Raw genomic sequence first — 25,237 nt, forward strand, 5'->3', positions numbered from 1 at the left:
AATACTCAATGTCAATGTAACCCTCTAGAATATAATAAAGTGGTCCATGCCTCATTGTCTTATAAAGCTTTCCTAGAGAAATGTGTCTGTAGCCATGAGTTACAAAGATTTCACAAGCTCTTCCAGTCCCTAGTGAACATCACATTACTTCTCATGAAATGATCTTCCATTTGTTGCCTAGGCTAGCTTTAAGCAAATGATCCTCCTGCCTCAGCTTCCCTAATCGGAGTAGTAGAGCAGATGTCATTATATACCTGTGTATGTAACTTCTGAACTGTGGTACCTTTAGATGGAGAATTGAGTTAGGTGACTGGTGCTCATTGTCTTTTTTTATGATGATGTAGGCAAACATGAGATGGCTTTGTGATGAAGCTCACTGTTCACTATATAGTTTTACTAAAAACCAAGGGTAATTAAAATGCAGCCAAATGAGGACTCAAATTATTAGAACTGTTTTGATTAATGGCAGGGTGTTCTTGGAATAAAATTTCTGCTTCTGGAAAACTGAGAAGCAAAAATGTTTTTAGTCTCCTGTAAAATAGATTTCATCAGTGCCTCTGTGAACCCAGTAGGTAAAAAATGGGAGCTCATATGCCTAGACGGTCTTTTAATAAAGCCCGGCCCTTCCCAAGGAAGAAAAGCCACAGAACACAGGAATGCCACATGAAATCTGTAGTGACCCAGCTGGCCCTTCCTAACTGCTAACTAGTCAATTCCCAGGAGCATGGGAAGCAAATCTGGGCGGATAAAATCATGAAATGAATCAAGCATGCAATTGATTTTCTGTTCCCTCAGTTTCTTTTACTTTTTTCTTTCTGTTTTGGTTTGGAGGGGGGAGGAGAATTTTATGATTTTTATTTTTATCATCATCAGGACATTAGTATTTAGAGGAAGAGAAATGCCTCTTGAATGAGACATTTGTAGGGAAAATTACAAGGGAGAAGATTGTGACTTTGACCGAGTCATGCCCTCTGAGGATTCGGGTGGATCAGAATGGCTTCTCATGTTTTTTCTGTTCCCCTAATGGAAGTAAAATAACAACATAAAATAGAGGGGATGGAACAGCCAGCAGGAGGATAAATACCGAGGAAGGGATGTAAACATAGCCCCCAGTTTCCCCAGCGAGTAAGAGAATGAGGAATGTGTTATTTATCTCTCTCTGCAATCTGGAAGGCAGAGTATGGAGCTGCCCCTTTGAGAATATCTCCTATAAATAATCAACGAATTGCAGGGCCAGAGTTTGAGGTGAAATGAAAGGAATCTGTGACAAACTCTCTTCAAACACACTTCTCCCTTGAAGCCTCTCTCTCGTTTTTTTCCCAGTACTAGCAGAATGGGTTCCTCAGAATTACTATTCAAGGTAATTTTCTATACCCCTCCTGCATTGTAGAAGGATAGAAGAATGGCTGCCAATTGCTGCCAATGACTGAAGACTGCCTCACAAGCATAGGTGAGGTTGTCATGTGAGTTTGTAAGACACCCAGATTGGGCCCATTACATGAATTACCTTCAGACCAAACTTCAGTTTCCTCAGCTGGAAAATGGGATGAAAGTCATCGTAATCCATACCTTTGGAAAGGTATGGGTTCCAATAAGAATTTGGAGGGAGTTCACATAATGACTCATACATATATAAGAATGTACCTACATTCACACATACTCCATGAAGCCTAGGAGCTAGTCTTGCTTTTGTGGTTATTTACATTTGAGTATCCATTACTAAGCAGAAAATGCATGTCTCCCATATTCAAATCCATTCCTCTTTTCTTAATAGGGCATGTATTGTTTGGATGGTGATTATGTATTTGAGATGTACCTGACTTGCTTGTAAATATCCTTCAACATTTAGATCTCTGCTCATTCAATTCAAAAGTTATCCATTTAAACATGAACCTGTTTCAACCAGACACAATGAAAATTGATAGGTTTCCTTTGTTCTGGCTAATTTTCTCTCAATAGGATATTGTTTAGAGTCATCTAAGAGAAGGGAACCTTATCTGAAAAAAAAAAGCCTTGCTAATATTGGTGTGTAAACCAAAATATAGAGCATTTTTTTCTTACAGAGTTTGATGCTCAGCACCCCTGTTGTGGTTCACAACTACTCAAACTCCAGTTCCAGGAGATCCTATGTCATTTTCTGATCATTGTAGGCACTAGTTACATGGTGCACACACATATGTACAGACAGACAAAACACTCACACATGCAAAAATAAAAAAAATAATAAATCTTCTTTAAACATTGTTTTCTTCAATTATTTTATCTACACCAGCATTTGATTTTGTCTTGGCTTCCTCATAGTACAATGAAGTCCACATTTGAATACTCCATACTATTTAGAACCCAATATGTTGTCTTGCATGTAGATGGGAAATTATTGATTTCAAATTTTTCTAGTGATGAGTCATCTCCTCTGCTAGGCTATATATTTGTTCTATAGAACAGAAATAATTTACACTCGTATCATCAGGGTCTAGATTTCTACCTCCCTGATATCCTGTGTGTGTTGTTAAACAATTTTGGAATGTTAAAAGAAGGATGAAGGATGAATGGTGCAGTAAGAAGACTTACTTGCAAACACTGGGAGGTTGGGGTGGAAAAACAGTGATATTAATTAATAACAAAGTAGTAACAAAGTAGATCCCACTGTTGCAGCCCCAGACGCCCTGTTGCCTGCCCTATTCTCTTGGAACTTCCATTGCTTTTATTTCTTTGTTTGCTTTTTTTTTCTTTTTGCTTGGTGTGTGTGTGTGTGCATTTCATAATTATAGGATTTTATGATTCTCCTATTTTTTAGTAGAAATATTTGTCATTCTAGCTAGTAAGTACACACATACCATAGTGTTTTCTATTAGAAAGGATTACTGAGGAACATATTGGTTTCTTCACTATATGAGTGTGCATTGAATAATTATGTCCACAGCTTTAGTGGAGGCAGAGATGACTAGAGAATCCAGACGTACTTCGATAGCAGTAAGAAGGAATGAAAAGGGAGAGGAATGGGGGCCTGCAGTTCTAGTACTATTGAGGGATAGAAAGGAGAAGTGTGAACTCCAGGCCATCATGGACAGCATGGTGAAGCCTTGCTTCAAAACAAAACCAAACTGAATAAAACAAAACAGAAAGGATTTAAATGATAAGAGGGGGAAAGAGAAAATTGTTTAAGGAGGAAGGGGAAAATAGTTTAAGGAGAAGAAAAACAGAATGAAGAGGAGAAAAATGAAGAAAAGCAAATGAACTCATTGAGTATGATGATGCTCTTTGTTTTACGTACCCTATTCATTTTGTAGATGCTAGAACTGAAAAGCCAACAGATTAACTGTAGGGTTACTAAGAGGCCCTCCATGATCCTAGATCTGACCTCTTGTGGGCTCCCTTTTGCAGACCTAACACCTGCCCAGCTGGTGAAAACATACAGGCCATTACACAGGCCATTGAGGTGATATGGCAAGTGACCTGGCCAAGTTCCATGTTCTTTGCTTTTGAAGACTGGGATTTATTCCTCCGTGGTTTTCCTCTCAGTGAATTGACATGTATACCCTACCTTCACACTTACCCAAACAGAAAGTACTCCTGCAGCAAACCACAGGAAGAAAAACTATTTTGCTTAAAAGGTACAGCAAGCTTGCAGAGGCATGGGGTGAAGACAGAGCTGGGCGGGAGCAGGACGAGATCCAACTGAAGCCTGAAGCCTTTTGGCTCCTGTCCTCCATTCTCCCTTCTCTTCTCTTTTGTGGCTTTTAAGTTTTATTCACTATTTCAGTGGGATTTGGGGGCTGAGTTTGAAGTTTCTGTAACAGAGGTGCCAGAGGCAAACTTTGATTCTTTGGTTTCCAAAGAAAACAATTATCCTAATCTGCCTTGCCATGCTCCTTCTCCCTGACTGTGGAATTTCACTGGGCTCCGAGGAGCCACGAGGGGAGGAGCCCCATGTGATGCTGCAGACATGTTGTAGAATGCAAGTACAGTTTGCTCAAAGTTCCCACTCCCACCCTCACTCACTCATTTGAGTCCCCAATAGACAATGAGCATCTATTCTGTCCTACATACAACCAGAACTCAGTGAGCTTCTCCTAGAAGGTGTTACTCAAATGCATGGGATATATTTCCTTGTCCAAAATCCATGAGTGCCCACATGGTATTATGACCATAGTCCTTGTTTTTCCCAATGAGATTAACAAAACTCAAAGCTGCAGCTTTTTAAGTGGGACCAATATTTGAACTGTTATCTCACTTCATTGCCTGGGTCCTTTATATGTCATTCCTTCTCTCAAAAAGTACCCACTACTCTGCCTTATTTAAAGTATCAATGCAAGAGGAATGAGAGCAAAAATGATTTGTCCCTGGACACACAGCCTGTACAATGAGGTAGGATTTGAATTCAAGCCTTTCTGGTATCAATGGCTCAGTTCCAAACACCGGATAGATGGTGCTATAACAAGAGTCAGAGTGTGTGTGAAGGTTTACACTTCGAAAGACTTTGGCGAGTGGAGACTGTGTGCCAAGAGCATTATTCCCTTCTTGCCAAGCTATACAATTACCACAAATGCCTGAACAAGGGAAGACTGTCAATTGCATTTCATATACATATTCTCTCTAGATGAATCTCTGTTAATCCACAGGTAGGATGGGCACCTAACCCACAGCCTGTCTTTGTTCCTTTAAGCCAAGGAAGTGATTCGTTAATCACCAGGTAAACTCAACTGCACTCCTACACTCTGTAAACCACTATTCACAGAAGGCAAGATAAGGGCACAGAGTCTTTATCTATATAAGGCAGGCAATCACAGGGAATAGATTTGTACCTTGGACTCTACCTAATATGATAGATATCCTTTTCTTTTCTTTCTTTCCCTTGGATGTCTGAGGGATCTAGTTAGTCAATATTGGTATTCTTCCTAGGTGGTTGCAATCCCCTTTAGCATCTTCAATCCTTCCCCTAACTCTTCCATTGGGGTCTCTGGGCTCAGACCAATGGTTGTTTGTGAGTATCTAGTCTCTCTTAGTCAGGTGCTGGCAGAGCCTCTCAGAGGACAGCTATATCAGGCTCCTGTCTGCAAGTACATTTTTAGCATCAGCAATAGTATCAGAGTTTGGTGTCTGCAGATGGAATGGATCCCGGGGGGGCGGGCAGTCTCTGGATGTCCTTTGGTTCAGTCTCTGCTCCATTTTTTTTGTCCCTGTGTTTCCTTTAGACAGAAACAATTCTGGGTTGAAGATTTTGAAGTGGGTGAATGACCCCATCCCTCAACCTGGGGACATATCTATCTACTAGAGATGGTTTCTTCAGGTTCTATCTCCCTGAGGGTGGACATTTTGGCTAATGTCATCCCTAATGAGTCCTGGGAGCCTCTCACATCCTTGGCATCTGGGACTTTCAAGTAGTTACCTCATTCTCCACCCCCATTACTACACATTTCTATTCATTCTCCTGTCCCTCTGGACTTCTCTCCTGTCTCTTCGCATACCTGATCCTGTCCCACCCTTCCCCCTCCTCTTCTCTCTCCAACCCTGGTCCCTGCCTCCCTCTGTCTTCTGTGATTATTTTGTTTCCCCAAGTGTGATTGAAGCTTCCACACTTTGGCCTTCCTTCTTGTTAAGCTCAATATGATCTGTGAGTTGTATCATGGGTATTCTGAATTTTGTGGTTAATATCCACTTATCAGTGAGTACACACCATGTATAACTTTTGGGGCTTGGGTTAACTCACTCAAGATGGAATTTTCCAGTTCCATCCATTTACCTGCAAAGTCTTTGTTCTTAATAACTGAATGTATTCCAATGTGCAAATGTACCACATTTTCTGTATCCATTCTTCTGTTGAGGGACTTCTGGGTTATTTCCAGCTTCTGGATATTATAAATAAGGCTGTTATTAATAGAGTGGAGCACATGTCCTTTTTAGATGTTGGGGCATCTTTTGGGTATGTGGCCAGTAGTGGATATACCCCCATTTCTAAGTGTGTATTTGGTAGCCTGAGTCCACTATCCTCACATGCTATGCATAAACACTCATCTCAGAACAATGCATCAGGCAACCCGTAAACAACCTAGAACCCCTACCTTCAACAAGTTTCACAAATACTCCACTCTACACAATGGAATAAATTTCTTCTTCTCTGAATCAAACTTAATCAGACTGTAGTCAAACACACTTCCCTTATATCCAGGCATGAATGTGGAGAGGGTAGAAAGCTATCATGAGATGGTCTGAGGTTTGTGGGGAGCAGGTGTGGCAGCAGTCCCAAGAAGGCGCCAGGGACTGCAGCTAAGTCGTATGACTTGCACCTGACTTCCTCATATGAACCACAAACATCATGAGAGCTGCGCAGGTGTACCAGGTTACTGGCGAAGCCATTTTGGTGGAGATATGCCCCTGCTGTCCTGATTAGCTGAAACTGCATACCTGGTGAGGTGATGTGGCCTGCTGTGAGTGGATGGGAACTGATAGTATATACGAGTGAGAGGCCCAGGGCTCGGGGTCTTTTGCCTACACAGTCAATGCTCTCCCAATAAACATGTGCAGAAGGATCCTATTGTGGTGTCTTTCTTGCTGGAGAGTCAGGCGTCCTACAGAGGTTCATGCACAAAAAGGGCAAATTATTTCTTCAAAGTGAACTTTTAGGTACTATTTACCATTGGTCAGCTATACAAAGCTTTTTACACATATGCTTTTTTTTAATTTAAGTTTTATTACATTTTGATGATAAGGTACATATTTTCAATTTATCTGAACACATATGCTTTGAAAAGATGTTTTCTGGAAAGGGACATGAACAGTGAACAAAAGCCTAAGTAACCCAAGCCTGTCAATCAAAACATCAGCTACCCATGCTATAAACTCTTCCATCATTTGACCTCCGTAAAAGGGAAACCTCAAAGTAATGGAGGCACGTGATTCTTATTCTGCTCACCTGTTCTGCTCTGACTCTTGGGAGTGTATCGATCTTTTTATCTTTGGATAAAACTTCTCTGACACTGTTTTACAGGTTGCTGTGACCCCATATTTTAATACTTTGAATAAGAAACTAAAAACCTGGAAATGAGCAGCCTAGACCCCCAACCACCAGTCCCAACCTTTTAAGGGCATTGTGGTAAATAGATGCAGTGATGGGCACAAACATATTTTACAGTTTCTATGTGAATATTGTTGCTTCATTCATTATATACAATAAAAGAGTATTCAGCTTTAAAAAAAAGATCAGGAATAATGGGCATTTTCCATTTGAGGGGATTGGTATTAGTTTTATATTGAGTTAGACTTATTAGTACTAGAGAAATAACATACTACATATTGAACCAGAAGAGAGACCAAAGAAAATATGGGAATACTTTGCAAGAATAAAAACTTGTATTACTATACAGAGCAAAGTAGAGAAGTGATTATTTATTAGAAAAGTTCTTGTAACTTCAGATAAGTGTTTTAAATAACTCATTTATAAATATGGTTTGAAATAAGATTGTTAGGTCCTGGAGAGATGATTCAGGCCTTAATAACACCACCTGCTCTGTTAAGGGTCGTACATTCAGTTTCCAACACCAACATGAGAGTTAAAAGCAATCTATAACTCCAGTCCCAAGGAATCTAATGCCCCTTTCTGGCCTCCGCAGGCATGAGGTATCCATAGAGTACACAAACATACCTGCAAGCGAAAGTATCCATGTATACACAATAAAAACTATTTAACTTTTACTTGCCCTGGTGTAGTTTACAACCTACAGTTTACTTTTTGTCTTCAGGTAATAATAAGATCTCACTTTAATAGGAAGATGGTGTGAATTTTAATCTTTGTAACTAGTTATGTAACATTAGAATTTCTACCCATTTTCTCTGGAGGTACAGGGTTTAGTTGTAGACAGGAAGAGGCCAGTAGAATGTTAACACACCCAAGTGACTTCCAGTGCTAATTGTCACTTGTATCAGGAAATTGGTGACTTTTGAGTTAATATGAAGTGTACAGCTATTTCACATCAATTGGTGCTGGATGGCTCCATTTTTACTAAGAGGATGCAAAATGGTTCAGTATCCAGGAAGTGCTTAACAATAAGTGAGCACACATTGATTTTGTTGTAGGTCAGAGGTTCAAGAAGAATGTGGGAACTGGAAATGCCAAAGGAAGACCAAAGTTGTCGAATCAGATGAGGCCAGCATGCCTGTTTTTTAGTTGTTAATTCCTGTGGAATGCCTGTTAGAAGGGAATCAAGACACTGGATCCCCAGGCCTTTATGGAATGCTGTCAAAAGCAGGTGTGGAATTTTGTTCTCGTAAATAAATTCTCATAGCATTGGGTAATCTGGCCTGGGGTTTGCCACAATCCCACTGCAAGACTTCCTGTCCATTGTCCTTTTCTCCATGTCTAGTGCTTGTTTAGTAATCTGGGCATGGCACAGAGGCACATGACATCCTTTCACAGGCTTTTTATACAGATGAACACCACACATGCTCTAGGTTTCACCGATGTCTTAAGTATTCAATGAAAAGCCTGGAAAGTGGGGTCAGCACTTTTGATTTTATACTTAAGAAAATTGTAGTTAAGAGTCAAAACAATTTGGTCAGTGTCACATAGCTAGGAGTTAAAGAACAAGCTTCTATGTCTGTATCACAGATATTTTTCTGGCTCCTGATATACCACATTACAGTTATGAGCTAACTGTCTTTATATATGAACTATATACATTTTAAATGTGATTCTTTTCATTGTGGAAAATTTTTCCACATTTTCATTGTAGAAAATCTTTACGACAGGAAATCTTGCTTCTGGTATCATGATGTGATATCATGGGTGAAGCATACTGTTCTTTTCAAGGGTCCCACACAGAAAAATATCTCCCAAAGATACCCATACTGGCAGAATCTGAAAAGTTCACTTTGAATAGTAAAAGAGGAATTATGAGTGTTAACATGATTAAAATCCTTGAGGAGGAGAGGTTGCCTGGGTCATTGGGTGAACATTGTCTAATCACAGAATAAATGTTTGATAACATGATCTAGAGTTTTAGCTCTAGATGCTGAGAGTTGCCCTCACTACCTGCAAACAAAAAGATACTCGAGTAATCAATTACACTTGTCTACTCTATTTTTATAATAACCAAATACTGAGAGCAGGATCATTTTTTAAGGAAAATGAGCTCACAGTTCTCAAAATTCAAGGCATGTTATGAGCATATGTTCAGCTCTGATGAAGATATTCCAATAGATATCACAGTGGAAGAACCACAAATTAAGTAAGAGAAATGAAGTAAATAGACAGGGTGTAAGAGACTGGGATTCTACCAACCTCACACAGGACCTTAGGTAACCCAAGACATTTCCACTAGTCTTTACTTCTTGAATGTCTACAACATGACCTCTACCCAGAGGACCAAACCACAAACACATGATCATTTGAGAGACAAACCACATTCAAATTATAGCCACATGGAACCAAGTAGAGTTCTTCCCTAGAATCTTCCCTAGAATTGGAACAGTGCTTTAACAATTTAATTTTAATCTATTCAGATTCACACCAACTTCCCCTTCATCTATTGTTCATAATAACAAGTTTTCATTGATTTAGGCAACTAAGCCATATAAGAATTATAGAAAGTAAGATGTTAAATATGAAGCTATAAGAGTTGTAGATATAAGATATAAGAGTTATAGAAAGTAAGATGTTAAAGATGAAGTAAAGTTATCAAGGAAGACAGTGTGGAAGGATGGATGCAAAGACAAATCCTAAACAGTGGAAATTCTGCTTATAGAGAAATTCAACAGCATCCTGAGATGATGAACTATAAGGCAAAATGAATCATGAGGTTCCATGGAGCTATAAGTATGCTTATTTGGGCAAAGTCCAAAAGAAGACATCATGCCTTATTTTTGGAACTGACTTAAAATAAAAAGTTTAAAAATCAACTCAATATCCTTAGCCAAAGACAAATTAAATACGACAAGGAACCTCTAAATTGCTTATAATCTATCCTTGTCTCCTGAGTTGTGACACTGAAGTCTGAACTGAATTATGCTGGATGAGGTTGCCAGACATGGAAAAAGACAAATACTAATTTATTCAATGTTATTCATGGAGAAAGGGGGGAATTTTTTTCTCTAGTATGAAATGGAAAGAACCAAACTGTATGTTTGATTTTTATCCTCAAACTACCTTAGCTGAATATTTGTTGCTTGGGATTCTAATGTCTAGTGATGTGTGATGGCTAGCCGATGTCTCCAGAGAGAAGACAGTGCTGCTATTACAATAGTGATGTGCAGTGGTTTGAGCTCAGATACTAAGGACTCACAGATGCTATGTCTGATCTAGTTAGTTTTCTGTATTTCTCATTATCGCCTCTGCTTTGAAACTCTACTCTCTATATCTCAGTCTGTGAACTTTAGGCATCTTCATGAGTCAGTTTCAACTTTTATGAAGCTTCCTCTCTGAATGCATGCCATTCTCTACCTTTACATCCTGTCTAAAGTTCCTTCCTGGGAGCCAAATTCATATGCCTAATTTCTTTGATGTTTTTGCCTAGAAGTTGCACAAATGAACATGTTTATAATAAGGTGCTAACTTCAATCACACACGAAACATACTCTCTTTCCAACCTTTGCCTTCAGTGGGATACATAGAAGAGAAACCAGTTCAAATGTCAAAGCCCGAATCCTATAGTCATTTGTCAATGCATATTTCTATGGTTAGCACTTATCAACCCATCCATGATATTACTTTGTTAGAATACAAAATTCTATAAGTATAGCATGAATACCATCCTTATTTACCTAGATAAATTTGTAAGGCCTCCTAACTGGGACCATCAGTTTACAAACTGCCATTTTGTAAACACAATCCCAAGATCTTTTGAACATATGAAATGACAACATGCTGGAGAGATAACTCAGTAGCTAGCAGTGTATACTTTCTGCATCTGTTGACAATTTCAGTTTTCCAGCTTTCACCTTGGGCATTTCACAACTACCTGTAACCTCAGCTCGAGAGGGTCCAGTATTTCTGTCTTCCATGAACACCAGTACTCATATGAATGAACTAACCTGCCTTATATACAAATATGCACATGATTTTTAAAACTAAAAGAAATATAAAAGTTACAACAGTCTGTTAATGAACAGTCCTCTCAAGCAGTATTAATTCTTCTGGTTCTTCTACAGAACATCCTTATCATTGGCCATCTGGTGTAAGCATAATTTTTTTTCCAATGACCAATCATGGTTATATTTTGGTGACCTTGATGACCACATATCATTTATCAAATAGAAAAATCTGCTCAGTGGATTTGAGTACTCCAGCACTGTAAAATTGACAGTGTTACATCTACCTTAGTCATGAGGAATCTTAACAATGTGTAATAAAGTGGTATAATGGTTTGTATATTCTTGGACCAGGGAGTGGCACCATTTAGAGGTATGGCCTTGTTGGAATAGGTGTGACCTGGTTGGAGTAGGTGTGTCACTGTGGGTGTGGGCTTAAGACTCTCACCCCAGTTGCCTGGAAGTCAGTCTTCCACTATCAGCCTTTGGATGAAGACATAGAACTCTCAGCTCTGCCTGTGCCATGACAGCCTAGATGCTGCCATGCTCCCACCTTGATGATAATTGACTGAACCTCTGAACCTGTAAGCTAGCCCCAATTAAATGTTTTTTTTATAAGACTTGCCTTGGTCATGGTGTGTGTTCACAGCAGTAAAACCCTAACTAAGACAAGTGGTATATTCAGAGTCAAACAGACACACAGGAAGCATCTATACCAGGGCTGGAATCCAGGTCTCCTGACTCTCCAGGCTAGTGCTCACCCTATGCCACTTCATTCGTTCCTACCCATAAAGACATCAGGCAACTCAGTCTTCACCTTAATGTGTTCCATCACATCTTAGCTCTAAGAAGTCCACATGTCATTTCCTTTGCCAAATACTCAATTCTGTGCTAGTTTCCATTGAGACTAGACACAGTCTGGAAAACATGAAAGGTGGAACATTTTTACAGAGGACCAGAAACTGCAAGTTGGTTAAGGAGAATGTGTCCAAAGAACTTAGGTTGTCTAAAAACAAACACAGGTAGTCAAAGATGTACATTTTCATGGAGAAAGAACATAGGATCTGGAGGGTGATTTAGGTACACTAAAACATATCCATAAGGTATACAGAGGTCTGTGTTCTGTAAAGTCTAAAAATTAGCTCCAGAAAACAGAAACCATATGGTCTTATGAGATCTTTGGCAAGGAGAGAGCACTAATATTATTTATTAATGATGTGATGAAGTTTCTGAGCATGAGGAAAGTTGTTATTGAGATTCTAATGGGGGTGCCCACTAATGCTTATTGGGTGCTTTATTTTATAGTAGCCTCTTTTTACATTACCCCACAACTGTAGAACCCTGCAGAATAGACTGGGTGTGGTTGAGATGAAGTAAAGCTGAATCAAGGAGCTTAAAGTCGCATGAAAAACCATGATTCTGGAGTGTGTGTCCACACTTCATCGACAAGGAAAGCAATGGAGCTTTTTTTGAGTTACTAACACTGAGGCAGTCCCAAATGTCTGATCCTACTTGCCATTAGCAAGTCACTCAAACTGTATGAACCTCTGATTCTCCAAATTAATTAAACTAAACCAGAATTAATTAATGCATATCCCATGAAATGTCATTTCTTTTTTAAAATATTTTTATTAGGTATTTTCCTCATTTACATTTCCAATACTATCCCAAAAGTCCCCCATCCCCTCTGCCCCCACTCCCCTACCCACCCACTCCCACCTCTTAGCCCTGGCATTCCCCTGTACTGGGGCATATAAAGTTTGCATGACCAATGGGCCTCTCTTTCCACTGATGGCCGGCTAGGCCATCTTCTGATACATATACAGCTAGAGACAAGAGCTCCGGGGTACTGGTTAGTTCATAATGTTGTTCCACCTATAGGGTTGCAGTTCTCTTTAGCTCCTTGGGTACTTTCTCTAGCTCCTCCATTGTGGGCCCCGTGGTCCATCCAATAGCTGACTGTGAGCATCCACTTCTGTGTTTGCTAGACCCAGGCATAGCCTCACAAGAGACAGCTATATCAGGGTTCTTTCAGCAAAATTTTGCTAGTGTATGCAATGGTGTCAGCGTTTGGAGGCTAATTATGGGATGGATCCCTGGATATGGCGGTCTCTAGATGGTACATCCTTTTGTCAAGCTCTAACCAGAGACAACTATGACAACAAAATGTCATTTCTTAAGAAGGTGACATCGGAGGTCAATTCTAAAATGAAATAGGATATAACATACATCATGTATTATGACTCATGACACATATTAGCCATCAAGAACTCTGATGAACCCATTGGCAGTGGAATTCACTTTTCCATGGAATCATGAACATTTACTCTATAGATCAAAGTATTAGGAGTCCTACGGGTAGTGAGAAATGTATAGTACTTTGGAACATTTTGTTCAGATTCATGTTAAGACTGAGAGTAAAAAGCACTCCATTGTATTACTGGGAGGTTCAGATAATCCATCCCCTTTAGTCTGCACATACCCCCAGGATCATCCTTTCATAGAGGGGAGCATTCATTTCCCAATGCAATACAGTGATTTCCTGTAGTTGTGATACAAAAAAAATATCAAAATAAAGCTAAATAAGAAAATTGGAATTTATAATTTTGCCAGAAGAATTTAAGAATTGGGAGGATAATATAATGCAATAGATTATCAGCAAAGATGGGCTGAGAAATTCCTTGTGTCTCTAAACCTACATTACACTCCTTATACCAAAACTGAGGTCCAACTCCCCTAGATTTGTACCTTAAAGTAACATAAAAGGAGCTATTTCCCATTTGTGAGTTACCCTTGGCTAAGTAAATGTACAAGAAAACATTCTATCCTAGACTAGGTATATTTCTTAAGAGGTTTGCTCTTCAGAACACAGATACTATGCAACTAAGTTTGAACTAGATTACTGAGTGATGATGATGACGATGATGATGATGAGGAGGAGGAGGAGGAGGGGGGAGGAGGAAGAGGATGGTGAAGATGGTAGGATAATGTATAAGGAATGTGACTTTTCCATAAGACAACTAGAACTCTCCCCAGAAAAGCTATAACACTGTGGTCCTTCATACTGGCACAAATACACTTGATTATCCTGGCTTGAGCAGAGCCTCACCTGAACAAAGCTTCCTTATATAGACTGTAATGTGAACCATATAGAGGATAAGAGCTACCAGGTGGAAACCAAATCACAAATTAGAAAATCCTTTGTTTTATAAGCCACAGTAAATCACAAACATATAAATTAACACTAGTTAAATGAAATAATAGATTAGTTCAAATATATATATATATATACATATGTGTATATATGAAGGATGGCTTTAATATTTGTACCTGATGACAAACAGAGGCCAGAGGATAGTGAGGAATCTTATTGGAGAGAGTGAAAGTGAATCAGATAATTTCCTATTGGAGGTTACTGAGAAGTGACATGTATGCTGACTAGAAGCATGGCTACTCATGGTAAAGTGGACATTTTAAGAAAAAAATAACAATAAGTTTGTGAATCTCACCGAGAGGGTTTTCATGGAGAATATTGGTTCTACTGACTGGTTCGCTTATCTTCTTATTAAGGGAATAGAGACCTAATTGTAGAAAGCCCTACTTTAGTGTCAAGCAGAAAGTAGAGAAACGATTTCCAACCTAAGACAAGTAGTGTTTGGAAATGAAAGTGGTTTTGAAGCTCTGCTACTCCAAATAGGATGTGAATAGAGAAGTGAGAAAGAGCTCTTGAATAAAATCACACCCTAAGTATTACTAGCAAAATGAGGCTATATCAACGAATCAGTAAAGGTGGCATCTGAGTCCAATTGCTCCACATCAGTTATGTCTGTGTTGTTGACTTTAACATTTCCTCAGGATTTCCTTCAAGCTTTTGAGTGTCTTCAAAGCATCATCCCGCAGCACCATTATGCAGAATCCCAAACATCATGAAGAAACCTGACTTGAAAGGCCATACACTTGTGAAATTAGTTCATAGAATATGTTATACTGTATTATGTAAATAGCACGCAAAGTTTTATGTTTTTGTTTCTTTTTGACATAATTACCCTAGTATGTTAAAAATTATTTATTGGTATAAATGTTTACACACTAGTAACTACAAATAACAGCAATATACTCAGTTTTTTAAAGCAATTTTTAAGTATTTTTCACTATAAGAATGATGATTTGGGAGGCAGAGGCAGGGAGATTTTTGAGTTCGAGGACAGACTGGTCTACAAGTGAGTAGAATATAGTATATTTCTCTAATAATGTAGAAATTTAATGACTTTCAGCCATGTACTATATCTTTTAGTATAATCTCTAGATATATTCTGAGTGTATAGTTAGATATTTTATAATGTTAGTACAGTTTTAAATAATACTTTTTGAATAATAATCTCACTTGTTTCTCATTAAAGTGCATAAAATATTTTTTTAAAGATTATTTTTGAGAGGTCATTCACATAGCATTAAATTATCATCTTAAAATTTACAACTCAGGGACAAATGGGGTAGCAAGGAAGTGAACTTGTTCTCAATCCTGACAAACTGAAGTTGATTTTAGAACATAAAGCTTAAACAATGAAAGAAGCAAACAGAGTATGGTACACACATGTGAGTGAGCCCATGAGCCCTCCCCCACACAGGAAATGAGTGTAAAAAGAAATTTAAAATAAAAAATTACAACCCAGTAGCATTTAGTAAGTTCATAATACCTTACTGTCTTCACATTGAATATTGCTCTAAAGCATTTCCATTATTCCAAAGAATAATATCTGACTTACTAATATTTTGGTTGTCAGCTTGACACATGTGAGAAGTAGATGTCCCCAGCGAAGGAGTTGCTTTTATGATATTGGCCAAAGGGTATGTCTATGGGGGCATTTTGGAATGCTAATTGATATAGGCAGATGCATCTCACTTGTGCAATGGCATCCCTAAACAAGATAATAGCCTTGGTTGTTTAAGCAAAGTTAGTGAGTGAGCAAGAGTAAGCAAGCCAGTGAGCAGCATTCCTCTGAGGTCTCTGCTTAAAGTTCCTGTCCTGTGTGAGTTCCTGTTCTGATATCCATCAGTGATGAACTATAACCTGCAAGGTGAAGTAAACTCCTCTTAACTCCCACTACTTGATTTTTGTAAATGTTTTATCATGGCAACAAAAATCTAGAAAGACTACCCATCATTTATGTCCTCAAACTCTTCTGCCAATCCCAAATCTGACTATAGAAATATATAGAAGATAGATGACAGATAGATTAATTGGATGATAGATAGATTGATAGATAGATAGATAGATAGATAGATAGATAGATAAGTAGATACATAGACACATAAATGATAGATAGATAGATAGATAGATAGATAGATAGATAGATAGATAGATAGATTAGGTGGATATATTACTTGATTTTCATGTTAAAGCATTAAACATAAATCAAGGCATAAATTAAATCAGGCTTCTGTGTTTTGGGTGGTTTTTGTCTATTTTCACAAACTATATTTTGTTTCTTTTCACATCTATATTTTCACAAACTATCACACAATTTAATGGAGAATTTACTTGAGCATAATGAAAACATTGAAACAAGAGAAAATTACTAAACACAATTTTAATCCAATATATCTGATAAATGTGTCAGTAGTTGGAAATAATAACTACCTAGTTCAGTTAGTGCTGCTTGTGTGTAGGGGGTGGGGCATGTACTGGAGCATGAGTAGTCTCTCAAGATATGTCTGACGGTTAATCTTGGTTGACTACATCGGGGAATCTACTAAAACCTAACCCACTGTGCATACGTAGGAGAGATTTTTACTTCATTAGATAATTTGAGGTGGTGAGGTCCACTCTAAGTCTGGGGCATTCTTCTGAAGGCAGTGCATGGAAGACGAAGCTTTCTGCTACTTATCTGTGCACCCTCATTTAGGCTGGCAAGTTTATCTGTCCTACAGCCGAGGCATCCCTTCACTAGTATTGGAAGCCAAACCTCCAGAATTCAAAAGTATACTGAAGAGTTGTTGAGGCATGTAGCCTCGTAGACTGAACAGCTATCAGCTTTGTGGTCTTCCTATTAGAAGACAATTATTGGTGGGCTAGCTGGATCATAGCCTCTAAGCCATTCTAATGAACCCCCTTTTAATATATACATATTAATTCTATCAGTTCAATCTCTCTATAGTATGCTGACTAATACAAGCCACATCCTTTAATAAAACTGATTCTCCAACCTCAAGCAGCAATTGATTGGCAATAGCACCTCAGATAGGGGCTTGGCTTCTCCATCACTTAGCCAGAGATTTTAACTGACTTGGACTTACAAAAACCTTATTCATGTAGTCCCAGTTGCTATGAGTTCATATATGCAACAGTGTTGGGCCTTATTCAGCCAGATATTGAAGCCTAGTGAGGAAGCCTGAGCATTTGCTCGAGTTTAGAGACCTGCCTTGCTCACTTCCATACTGGAGTGAGTCAGCAAGACCTGCCTTTGAATAGCTATCTCTGATGTAGAATAACTTTATTGGCCCTGTCAGTCACCCTACATTCTCCTTCACCCTTCCCGGCCCCTAAGTCATCTCACCTCACCAAAAATCCCCACCCCCTTCCTCAATCCTATATAAACAAAAGAATGATATAATGAAACAAGCTCCTGTTTTGACAGACTCTCAGCTGTGGTGCATTTTTTTGGGGCCGGGCCACTCACCATCCCGCTCAGCCCCAGAGAGCTCTCCTCTCACCTGGACCTACTGCCAAAGAGCCTGACACAACAGCGCTATTATCTTCAGCAAAAAGTGGTTCACTACAGATATTCACTACCTGTGGCTCTTGCAGTCTTTCTTCTTCTACTTTCAAGGTGATCTCTTAAGCTAGGGGAAGAGGTATGGTATTGTTGCCTTATTTAGAACTGAACACTTTACAGCCTTACACTGTCTGTATGTTGTCCAGTTGTGGGTCTATGCATTAATCACCATCTAGTGTCACAAGAAGCTTCTCTGAAATGGTTGGAAGATGAACCATTTGATGGATCTAAGAGAAGAATTTAGTTTGCCTTTTGAAATTGTGATCCCCTATTTAAATAATAATATTAGGCTCCCCCACTAAGATTAATGACTTAGACAACCACAAACCTTTGGCTCAGTTAATGGTCTCTGTGAAGCCACATAAAGATTTTCTCTAATTGGAAATGAATCAAGCTACAATATAATTTAGAATTTATTAAGCTACTTCATTTTCGGAATTAAATGCCACCCCTTGTATTTCTAATTCATGAAATATTTTTGAAGATTATCATTCCCTTCAGGAAGATACACACAAACACACAGACTGCACAAAGACACTTTTAGAAAGCCTTTCAAAGATGACTTTGATATGTCTTCATTTTAATTATTTTGGAAGAACATATATTTGACAGGAGATTTTTCAAATGATGATAGAGTTAGAGAAAGACAGAAAAATTCTAAGATGCACTGCCTTTCGCATCTCTCTTGCAAGGAACTTAAAGTTAGAGCAATATGAAAGTTTCTGGGATAGCAAATGTATAAATTAATCGAGAGTTTTATGGACTTTTTTACTTGGCATCCACCTTTACATCTAACTGATCATATGGCAAATGTCTGTCAAACAGAAGTCAAACAAATGCATTGTAGATTTAACACAACCTGAGTCCTTCTCCCTGGGATTTATGAACTGGCTGATTTGTGGTAAGTCACTTATTTTCTCTGATCCTTGCATCATTTTCTGAGAATTAAACAACAAGCAGACGGTCTTTATATTGCTATAATAAAACTAAAAGAAGATAATGTTTTTAGGTTCATGTTCAAGGACAAACACACATGAATGTACTTGAATTTTTCTAACATGGGATGAAAGTTTGTATGCTCAGGGGTAAAATGTTTCATTATTCTTATTCTCTGCATACACCTGAAGTTGAAAGAAAACTCAAAGTCATTAGCTAACTATTAGTAGTTGATAGACTACTAATAGTCATTAGCTAACTATTAGTAGCTGCCAGCTGACTGTCTAATTTAGGTTTCAGGCAGAATTTAGCCCAGGTTCAAACTTTGAGCATGAGACAAATTCATGGTGTGATTAAAGCACAAAACTTGTGTATCCTTTACCTGTGTAAGGCTAGCTAATGGTGTGCTACCACTGTGACTATACTATGAAAGGCACATGGAACACAATGCTTCAATGCATAAGTAGGATTAACACTGAGAACTTAAGCAGGATCAGAAATTTGATAAGTGTCATATTGAATGTGCCTTGACCAACCCATTATCTATCATAATAGGTATCAGTATTGAGAAAAATTTAAATACAAAGTCTTCTAAAAGTTCCACAAAAGTACATCAATAGAACATTCAGGAAGACAGAGCCTTAACCTTTTGCTTTAAGTGCAGTGTATTCTTCTAAATAAGGTTTCTACGTATTGTCTACCTTCATTCAAGGAGTACTAATGGTATAATGGTATAGAGGATGATTCTGGGTTTTGTTTTGGCTTCGAGGAAGAGAACCATCAATATGGACAACTCTAGACTTTTAGAGGTTCACAAAAACATGAACAAATAAACAAATAACAAACCATTATAGCCATAAACTCTTAAGTCCAAGAATAGTACAATTTATTTATTTGGAGATTCAGATGTGGGAAAAGACAGGAGAGATGGCTAGATGGCCATGAAAATGAATGGAAATCTGCATGTGACAGGTGTGAGGAGGTGGAGAACATCTCCAGGACAGGACAGAGACCTGTGATAAGGGAGGTGCAAGGATCAATTGGGGTGACCTTAGCTGTGACTCACAATACTGAGGATATGGAACCTGAACAGGCCACTTCCTGTATCCAGACAGGAACTCCAGTGGAGTGATAGAGACACCAATCCACCCACAAAACTTGAAACCCAAAATTTATCCTATCTACAGAAGTAATGCAGGCACAGGGGAGGGAGCAGAGACTTAGTGAATGACTGACCAATAACCGGCTGAACTTGAGACCAATCCCTTGGACCAACACAAACCCCTAAAACTACTAATGATACTCTGATAAGCTTGCAGACAGGAGGATGTTGTCCTCTGTGAGACTCCATTCAGTAGCTGCCTCAGACAGATACAGACATCCACAGCCAAATAGTGGATGGAGCTTTAGTACTCTTGTGGAAGAATAGGAGGAAGGATCACAGGAACTGAAGGGTATAGGAACCCCAGAGAAAAACCAACTAACCTGGTCCTTTGGGGTTCTCAGAGTCTGAAACATTAACCAAAGAACATACAGGGGCTAGACCTAGGCCTCCCCATTCACATGTAGCAGATGTGCGGCTTGGTCTTCATCTGGGTACTGAATGACTGGAGCAAGGGCTCCCCAAAGCAGTTGCCTCTCTTTGGGATATGTTCTTCTAACTGCCTTGCCTTGTCTGGCTTCAGTGGAAGAAGAATCACCTAACCTGCCAGAGACTTGAAGGGGCAGGGTTGAGGGGGAATACACAGGGAAGTCCCAACCCCTCAGAGGCGAAGGGGATGGAGGAAGGGGGAAAGACTGTGGAAGAGTGTTACTGGAAGGGCGCAGTGAGCAGGATGTAAATTGAATACGTTTTAAAAATATTAATTAAATTAAAAAATTTATTGTAACCAGGAAAAAATGCCCAACTCATGGTGGCTTAACCTGTAATTTTAGCACTCAGAAGGCTAAATAAGGCATAGTATGGCAAGCTTAAAGGATACCCTAGGCTACATAGTGTTTCAGGACAGCCAGGATTTAAAAAAAAAAAAAGCTGAAAACCAAATAATCAACAAACACATGCTAGTCACAATATTAGGTATACGAAATCACAGAATCAGCTAATTCTAGTGAAAAAAAATATTCACAGAAATAAGCTATGTATGCAATGGACGCCAGGCCACACCAGGACCACTTCTAAAACACCATATTGCAGGGTACATCGGACAGTATGATCCATGAATCGAGGCCTAAAGAAGAAGCTGTTTCTGTCAAAAGGAGAAGAGAGAAGGGATAGTTATTCCAGACAGGGAGTGTTTGAGCAAAGAATAGGAACAAAAAGGCATGTCAGAAGTTTTAATCCTGGTCCTAAGAATGAAAAGCAAGGTGTGGTGGAAGGGAGCCTTTGAGCTTAGGAGAGAGAGGCTTTGTTTCACTAAGGTGATCCCTTAAAGTCGAGGAGACATGAAAATAATTAAAATTAAGAACAGCCTGATTTGAAATTTGTTGTCAATAGTCACTTACGATTTAAATATCCACCAAGAGGCACAGATTGGAAAACTGGGGTTGGACAGAGCATACTGGGCCTTGGGGTTTGGCTTCAGGAATAAATGATCCCCTGAGTCCAAAAAGAAAGTCTGGCTTTCTGGATATGTCTCTTCCAATGAAAACGGTTAAGTTAGACAAAGTGATTTCAGTGATCACTCACAGAAATAACAATTTATATAAACCATCTGACAGCTGACTTCTTTTTTTTTAGGTATTTTCCTCATTTACATTTCCAATGCTATCCCAAAAGTCCCCCATACCCTCCCCCTCACTCCCCTACCCACCCACTCCCACTTTTTGGCCCTGGCATTCCCCTGTACTGGGGCATATAAAGTTTGCAAGTCCAATGGGCCTCTCTTTCCAGTGATGGCCGACTAGGCCATCTTTTGATACAAATGCAGCTAGAGACAAGAGCTCTGGGGTACTGGTTAGTTCATAATAATGATCCACCTATGGGATTGCAGTTCCCTTTAGCTCCTTGGGTACTTTCTCTAGCTCCTCCATTGGGAGCCCTGTGATCCATCCAATAGCTGACTGTGAGCATCCACTTCTGTGTTTGCTAGGCCCTGGCTTAGTCTCACAAGAGACAGCTATATCAGGGTCCTTTCAGCAAAATCTTGCTAGTATATGCAATGGTGTCAGCGTTTGGAGGCTGATTATGGGATGGATCCCCGGGTATGGCAGTCTCTACATGGTGTATCCTTTCATCTCAGCTCCAAACTTTGTCTCTGTAAATCCTTCCATGGGTGTTTTGTTCCCAATTCTAAGAAGGGGCAAAGTGTCCACACTTTGGTCTTCATTCTTCTTGAGCTTCATGTGTTTTGCAAATTGTAACTTATATCTTGGGTATTCTAAGTTTCTGGGCTAATATCCACTTATCAGTGAGTACATATCATTTGAGTTATTTTGTGATTGGTTTACCTCATTCAGGATGATACCCTCCAGGTACAACCATTTGCCTAGGAATTTCATAAATTCATTCTTTTTAATAGCTGAGTAGTACTCCATTGTGTAAATGTACCACATTTTTTGTATCCATTCCTCTGTTGAGGGGCATCTGGGTTCTTCCAGCTGACTTCTTTATCTCTTCCTACGTTTTTTTTTATTATTTGAATAATAGAATTCTCTCTGAATTTCCTACTCTATGCACAGAGAGTACTTGGCCCGAAGTGATTACAAAACATTTTGGAGAATTCGAAAACACTCTCCCAGAGATAGCCAGTCATCTGTTTATTTTGAAAATAGGCAACTCACAGAACGTAAGGAGGGTATGGGATTAATACATTAAAGGGACTGGATGCAGTGTGTCTTTTTTTTATTATTTTGTGGACTGTGCTTTTAAAACTGTCGGAAATATTGCAGAAAACCTAGTCCATATCTTTGGGTTCTGCCCAGTAACGTAAGTGGTTATTGAAAGTGGCTGTGCTATCAAATGTAACAAACAAAACATCCTTTTATGTCCAATTAGAACAATTCTACTCTCCTTTACTCTTTTAATGACTGCTTACTTTCCTTCTCCTTCCCATTCTTGATTTCATTGTCCCTGCAGAACAGCCCCATTTCTGCTTCTGTGGCATTCTGACAGTACATGTTAGTAGGGCAGCTCATCACTTCATCTCTATAACCACAGGGGCACGCCATTACCTTGAACTTGCCTGTAACTGATGCAGACATGGAAACCAAAGTGGGAAACGAGCTCTCCTCCCTCTTTGTTTCTAGTCATCTTGCCACCACATGTTGAGGATCGCTTTGAGAATGGAGCCAAGTTCACATAGGTACAGAGGAAAGGGAGATGTGGATCTCTGATGACAGCTTTTGATCCCCGACCAGCCATGTCTGACATTGTTTTTTGCCTTAGATTTTCTAGTTATTTGAGACAATATATTTCCTGTTTTACTTCTAAGCTTGTTTGAATTCCATTTCTGTCACTTGTAATGTAAAGAGTTTTGGGAACTATTTATATGTGGGAATTTCATGTATGACTTTATTTAAGGAAAGGTTCTTTCCCACTGCTTTTGTCTGCCAAAATATAAATTTGGTAACTACTGATCTCATCCAATGTAATCATTTGCAGAGGAGGTAACTAAAGCAAATGACAGGATCATTTCCTGAAGTTATACAGTGAACACATGCAGAGCTGGTACCAGAAGGCAAGACTAATGCTATGTGTAGCAGCTTGTCTCATGCTGACATGTCTGTACATGTGTGTAATGCCACCGACCATCTCTAGGCAATGTCACTGGGACCTACAAAATATAAAGAAATGATATTTGCATGCTGGCCAAGAGAGAAATATTTAAATAAGAATTCTTATCTATTCTTACAAAGGTCTAGCAAAGACATCGCACCATAGTCACATACAAAGATGTTTTGAGCAAAAGCAGAGAAAATTTTATTCAATCCACCAGAGGGTCTGAAAATGACCTTGAAGGATTCTTGGAAGCCCATTGTCCCCACAGGGCCAGTTTGTCTGGACTCTTAGTAGTATATCATAATGGAACTGGCACACTAACTCCTGGTTATGCTGATTGCTTAGCTTACCTTTTCAAGTTAAAAAAGTGTTAACATTAACTAGAGTTTTGGACTTTAGAGCCAAAAGGGGCCTTTATGAATGACCTAACTCATTACTACTATTTTATAAATGAAGATACAGACTAAAAGTGGATGGGAAAATATCTTCCTACTATCAGTTACCAGTTACAAGAAGAGAGAAAATGTGAGCCCAAATATTCCAGCTTTCTCTCTCTCTCTGCCCAGTGCCTTGTTCTGACATTGAAGAGTGCTTAAAGAATGAAGTAGTCAACTTGGATACCTTGGCATAGACAGGAGGAAATGTAGATACAGGAGTCTACAGGTAAAGCAGTTGTAGGCAGTCCCTTTTTTTTTTTAATATATTTTATTATGTATTTTCCTCAATTACATTTCCAATGTTCTCCCAAAAGTCACCCATACCCTCCCCCACCTCCCCCATTTCCCTACCCACCCATTCCCATTTTTTTTTTTTTTTTTTGGCCCTGGCGTTCCCCTGTACTGGGGCATATAAAGTTTGTGTGTCCAATGGGACTCTCTTTCCAGTGATGGCCGACTAGGCCATCTTTTGATACATATGCAGCTAGAGTCAAGAGCTCCAGGGTACTGGTTAGTTCATAATGTTGTACCACCTATAGGGTTGCAGCTGCCTTTAGCTCCTTGGGTACTTTCTCCAGCTCCTCCACTGGGAGCCCTGTGATCCATCCACTAGCTGACTGTGAGCATCCACTTCTGTGTTTGCTAGGCCCCAGCGTAGTCTCACAAGAGACAGCTATATCTGGGTCCTTTCAGCAAAATCTTGCTAGTGTATGCAATGGTGTCAGCGTTTGGAAGCTGATTATGGGATGGATCCCTGGGTATGGCAGTCTCTAGATGGTCCATCCTTTCGTCACAGCTCCAATCTTTGTTTCTGTAACTCCTTCCATGGATGTTTTGTTCCCAATTCTAAGAAGCGGTACAGTGACCCCACTTCGGTCTTCATTCTTCTTGAGTTTCATGTGCTTATCAGGTTGTATTATATATCTTGGGTATCCTAAGTTTTGGGCTAATATTCACTTATCAGTGAGTACATATTGTGTATGTTCCTTTGTGATTGTGTTACCTCACTCAGGATGATGCCCTCCAGGTCCATCAATTTGCCTAGGAATTTCATAAATTCATTCTTTTTAATAGCTGAATAGTACTCCATTGTGTAAATGTACCACATTTTCTGTATCCATTCCTCTGTTGAGGGGCATCTGGGTTCTTTCCAGCTTCTGGCTATTATAAATAAGGCTGTTATGAACATAGTGGAGCATGTGTCCTTCTTACCGGTTGGAACATCTTCTGGATATATGCCCAGGACAGGTATTGCTGGATCCTCCGGTAGTTCTATGTCCAATTTTCTAAGGAACTGCCAGACTGATTTCCAGAGTGGTTGTACAAGCTTGCAATCCCACCAACAATGG

The sequence above is a fragment of the Mus caroli genome, unplaced genomic scaffold (assembly GCF_978045245.1).
Source record: "Mus caroli unplaced genomic scaffold, Mus_caroli_1 scaffold_6, whole genome shotgun sequence".
Taxonomy (NCBI): domain Eukaryota; kingdom Metazoa; phylum Chordata; class Mammalia; order Rodentia; family Muridae; genus Mus; species Mus caroli.